The following is a 6,239-nucleotide window of genomic DNA, read 5'->3' on the forward strand; positions in this document are numbered from 1 at the left end:
CCTCCACTGGAGGTCCCCTGACCTCTTTAGTACTGGGGGTTTGTAGAGCGCCCTCCATCTAAAACCCACCATACTCTCCACCCCACATACCCCCTCCACTGGAGGTCCCCTGACCTCTTTAGTACTGGGGGTTTGTAGAGCCCCTCCATCTAAAACCCACCATACTCTCCACCCCACATACCCCTCCACTGGAGGTCCCCTGACCTCTTTAGTACTGGGGGTTTGTAGAGCCCCCTCCATCTAAAACCCACCATACTCTCCACCCCACATACCCCCTCCACTGGAGGTCCCCTGACCTCTTTAGTACTGGGGGTTTGTAGAGCCCCTCCATCTAAAACCCACCATACTCTCCACCCCACATACCCCCTCCACTGGAGGTCCCCTGACCTCTTTGGTACTGGGGGTTTGTAGACCCCTCCATCTAAAACCCACCATACTCTCCACCCCACATACCCCCTCCACTGGAGGTCCCCTGACCTCTTTGGTACTGGGGGTTTGTAGACCCCCTCCATCTAAAACCCACCATACTCTCCACCCCACATACCCCCTCCACTGGAGGTCCCCTGACCTCTTTGGTACTGGGGGTTTGTATACCCCCTCCATCTAAAACCCACCATACTCTCCACCCCACATACCCCTCCACTGGAGGTCCCCTGACCTCTTTGGTACTGGGGGTTTGTAGAGCCCCCTCCATCTAAAACCCACCATACTCTCCACCCCTCATACCCCCTCCACTGGAGGTCCCCTGACCTCTTTGGTACTGGGGGTTTGTAGAGCCCCTCCACCTAAAACCCACCATACTCTCCACCCCACATACCCCCCCACTGTAGGTCCCCTGACCTCTTTAGTACTGGGGGTTTGTAGAGCCCTCTCCATCTAAAACCCACCATACTCTCCACCCCACATACCCCTCCACTGTAGGTCCCCTGACCTCTTTAGTACTGGGGGTTTGTAGAGCCCCCTCCACCTAAAACCCACCATACTCTCCACCCAACACACCCCTCCACTGGAGGTCCCCTGACCTCTTTGGTACTGGGGGTTTGTAGAGCCCCCTCCATCTAAAACCCACCATACTCTCCACCCCACATACCCCTCCACTGGAGGTCCCCTGACCTCTTTAGTACTGGGGGTTTGTAGAGCCCTCTCCATCTAAAACCCACCATACTCTCCACCCCACATACCCCCTCCACTGGAGGTCCCCTGACCTCTTTAGTACTGGGGGTTTGTAGAGCCCCCTCCATCTAAAACCCACCATACTCTCCACCCCACATACCCCCTGTCACTGATGTGCCTTCACTCCTGTTAGGCTCCTAATGTTCCTAACCTTAATGCAGAGGTTGTAGAGGGCTTTACCTTAATGCAGAGGTTGTAGAGGGCTTTACCTTAATGCAGAGGTTGTAGAGGGCTTTACCTTAATGCAGAGGTTGTAGAGGGCTTTACCTTAATGCAGAGGTTGTAGAGGGCTTTACCTTAATGCAGAGGTTGTAGAGGGCTTTACCTTAATGCAGAGGTTGTAGAGGGCTTTACCTTAATGCAGAGGTTGTAGAGGGCTTTACCTTAATGCAGAGGTTGTAGAGGGCTTTACCTTAATGCAGAGGATGTAGAGGGCTTTACCTTAATGCAGAGGTTGTAGAGGGCTTTACCTTAATGCAGAGGTTGTAGAGGGCTTTACCTTAATGCAGAGGTTGTAGAGGGCTTTACCTTAATGCAGAGGTTGTAGAGGGCTTTACCTTAATGCAGAGGTTGTAGAGGGCTTTACCTTAATGCAGAGGTTGTAGAGAGCTTTACCTTAATGCAGAGGTTGTAGAGGGCTTTACCTCCCACATCCTCAAACTCCCCCATGCTCGGAGTGTTAAAATCTAACAAGTCCTCCAGACCCCCTTGCCAGTCTCCAGTCCTCCAGTCTTCCAGACCCCCCAGTCTGCCAGTCTCCAGTCTTCCAGACCCCCTCCAGTTGCCAGTCTCCAGTCTTCCAGACCCCCCAGTTGCCAGTCTCCAGTCCTCCAGACCCCCAGTCTCCAGTTGCCAGTCTCCAGTCTCTGCCGTCACCCCCTGCAGTGGTGGAAACATCTGTCTTCCAGTGGTCCAGTCTTCTCCCTTTGGTCTCCAGTCTCAAACACCCCCTCTCCCTTTGGCCGCTCAAACACCCCCTTACCGGCTCAGACAGGGCCTCCTGGACCTCCTCCAGGAATCTCTACAGCAGCCTAAGGGACGTTATTCCTGTTTGTTGTGCCAGGACTTACAGGGTTTTCCACCTTGAGCGTGGAGAACCATCCATCTGGCTACTGCCTCTGCCAGTTCATGTGACAACAGAGGAATGTCCATTTCATCCCTCTGTGCCCAGGCTCCACCCCCTTCTCGAGGGCTTAGGCTGAGTCCTTGCAGTTGTACAAGACCTGAGCACAGCATAGGATCACACATTTCTGCCCTATACAGCATTCAGTATAAAACTCCACAGTCCGCAGCAGTCCTGCGCATCTCCCCCACCACAGAGGTCACCCGCCCATCAGACAGCCTGCTGCCAGCCAATGCATCCACCCTTGGCTTCACTGCTCTGTCTTTCCAAACCAAACCAAAGAAAAAGGATCTGGGAGCATCCATCTCCTTGAGCATGGAGAACCTAGCTCTTACAAGTGCTCCCTTTGCTTTAACCTGGAAAACACTGCCCAGGGTCCCTACGTAATTTGGCTAAATTAGCCTGGAGGCCTACATTGCCTTGCCCCACCATCTCTACCTCTATCTCACTAATACAACACTCTAGTTTCCCCAATACTCTCCTAGCCTCTGAGGATGAGAGAGCTGTGTACTGTTGACAGAAAAGCCGAATTTGGACTTTCCCCACATCCCACTATTGACTCAGAGACTCATACTCCTCTCTTCGCTGCCCCCACCTTTCCCAAAAGGTCTGGAAACCTGAGCAAAAAAGTGGCATCTTGTAAGAGCTTTACATTGAACTTCCAATAATATGCCTGCCGGGGCCCTGGTGAAATAGACAGCCGAGCCATGGTTATGTGATGACCAGGAGAATGGTAGCGCCCAACAGCCTATTGCTCCTAGACATGTAAAACCGATCAAGTCGGGCTGCACTCACCCTAGCCCCAAAAACCTTTGCCCATGTATACTGTCTTGTGTTTGGATGTTTAGTTCTCCAAACATCCACTAGGTCGAACTGATTAATGATGTCCCTTAACACTCCCACTGACACTGAATGAGGCTCTTTCCCATTTCTGTCTTTTGTAAAATCCATTGTACAGTTCCAGTCCCCTCCGATCACCAGCGTCTCCTCAGGCGCTACCTGTGAAAGTTCCTGTCTAAGACACCCAAATAGAACCCCCCTCTCTCTCCCTGTGTTAGGCGCATACACATTTATAAAGACAAAACCCCTGTTGTTAATTTCTGCTTTAACAACAAGCAGCCTACCTTAACGCACCTCCTTTGAGGAGCAAAGTTTTACAGACAGACCCGGTGCTAAAGGACTGTCTCTCCTACACTAAGATCTGTCCCATGGATCAACACACAGACAGACCCGGTGCTAAAGGACTGTCTCTCCTGCACTAAGATCTGTTCCATGGATCAACACACAGACAGCCCCAGTGCTAAAGGACTGCCACCCCTGGATCAACACACAGACAGCCCCAGTGCTAAAGGACTGTCCCCCTGGCTCTACACACAGACAGCCCCGGTGCTAAAGGACTGCCACCCCTGGATCAACACACAGACAGCCCCGGTGCTAAAGGACTGCCACTCCAGCACCAAGATCTGTCTCATGGATCAACACACCTGACTCTTTCCACCAGAGCCCCCAATCGACTTCATTCAACACATCACTATGCGTCTCCTGCAGAAACAACACCTGTACTTTTTTTGTTTTACATATTCACCCAACACACTGCTCTTTCCCGCATCTCTGGCGCCATTTATACTGAGCGAGCCTACCCGAAGAGTCTCCATAAGAAGTGGGAGAAAAGCCAGCAGAGAAATAGACCAATAGCAAAGCTCAAAAAGCCCCAGTGTCAGTAAGAAACTATTCATCTAATCAGTGTCTGAAGGTGGACCTTTACTCACTTTTGTGACCCACTTCCTCAACTTAAACAGTTTGGGTGAGAGGACACCATGCCCCTCATTTTTCATTGCATGTTGTACTGATCTTACAAACTTTCTAGGATCAGAGTTTAAAAAAAAAACTTTTTTCCCCTTAGTCTCATTCAGGAACCTTGTCAGTTCTCTCAACGTGTACTTAGACCCCTCTGCTTGACTGGCTGTCAGCTCCGGGCCCATTGAAGAGTCTGAAAAAAATAACTCCTCATCCTCTTCCTCAGACTCACTTTCCTCCTCATCTCTATCTCCCACCCTGACCACCTGCCCTTCCTCTCTGGTCAGGGCATCACCTAAAGCAACAGGCAACATTTCCATGGTGCCTTTGACCACACCCTTTTTCCTTTTCCACTTGACACCCTCCTCCTCCCCCCTTAGTCTCTTACACTTCCCCACTATACTCTCCTCATCCACTAGAATAACCTGACTAGACACAGCATCATCTACACCACCTTCCCTGGCATGACTAGACCCAGCATCATCTACACCACCTTCCCTGGCATGACTAGGCCCAGTATCATCTACACCACCCTCCATAGCATGACTAGGCCCAGTATCATCTACACCACCCTCCATAGCATGACTAGACCCAGCATCATCTACACCACCTTCCATAGCATGACTAGGCCCAGTATCATCTACACCACCCTCCATAGCATGACTAGGCCCAGTATCATCTACACCACACTCCATAGCATGACTAGGCCCAGTATCATCTACACCACCCTCCATAGCATGACTAGGCCCAGTATCATCTACACCACCCTCCATAGCATGACTAGGCCCAGTATCATCTACACCACCATCTATAACCTGACTAGACCCAGCCTCAGCTACCCCACCATCTATAACCTGACTAGACCCAGCCTCATCTACACCACCTTCTATAACCTGACTAGACCCAGCCTCAGCTACCCTACCATCTCTAGCCTGACTAGACCCAGCCTCATCTACACCACCATCTATAGCCTGACTAGACCCAGCCTCCACTACACCACCATCTCTAGCCTGACTAGACCCAGCCTCATCTACACCACCATCTATAGCATGACTAGACCCAGCCTCATCTACCCCACCATCTATAACATGACTAGACCCAGCCTCATCTACACCACCATCTATAGCCTGACTAGACCCAGCCTCATCTACACCACCATCCATAGCCTGACTAGACCCAACCTCCGCTACACCACCATCTCTAGTCTGACTAGGCCCAGCCTCATCTACACCAACTACCCTGGCATGACTAGCCCCAGCTTCTGTCTGCATCTCCTTACCCCCTGCACTTTAAACTTGATTTCCCCCACTGGCTCTTGTACCCTCACCCTGTCTACGGGCTTTATGTGGGCATGCAAAGCTCTTATGCCTCAAATCCCCACAATCAAAACACCGTAGACTATCTGTGCTGGCAAAACCTGCATAGAGCCCCTCCCTGTGCCTCACTTTAAAGTTTTTGCTCATTGTTGCTCATTGTTGTTCAGAAACATAAACATTTGCCTCCGGAATGAAAGAACGTGCTTAACGGCACATGCCTGAAAGCCTGCTGACCAAAACGACTCTGCTCTTTCCTGATTTGGTGATCTGTAATAAACGGAGGCAAATTTGCGACAACCACTCTTGTCGAAGGGGTAGAGAGAGGTGGAATTGACACCAACACACCCCTTACAAATATTCCACTAGCAATTAGCCTACCAACCAAATTAGCCCTTTTCATGAACACAACCACAGCTTTGTTCATTCTAGAAGCAGAATGTATAAACTCAGCTCCTACCTGTTCACCGACCGCGAGCAGAACCTCCTCCACCTTAAATCCGTTCTCAGGAACACACCTGAATCCATGCCATATCGACAGCGTCTCCTCCGCGCTAGGCTGAGAAGCCATCGCGCACACCAAATCAAATCAAATCAAATCAAATTTATTTATATAGCCCTTCGTACATCAGCTGATATCTCAAAGTGCTGTACAGAAACCCAGCCTAAAACCCCAAACAGCAAGCAATGCAGGTGTAGAAGCACGGTGGCTAGGAAAAACTCCCTAGAAAGGCCAAAACCTAGGAAGAAACCTAGAGAGGAACCAGGCTATGTGGGGTGGCCAGTCCTCTTCTGGCTGTGCCGGGTGGAGATTATAACAGAACATGGCCAAG

This window comes from Oncorhynchus tshawytscha, linkage group LG30 (assembly GCF_018296145.1).
Source record: "Oncorhynchus tshawytscha isolate Ot180627B linkage group LG30, Otsh_v2.0, whole genome shotgun sequence".
NCBI classification, from domain to species: Eukaryota; Metazoa; Chordata; class Actinopteri; order Salmoniformes; family Salmonidae; genus Oncorhynchus; species Oncorhynchus tshawytscha.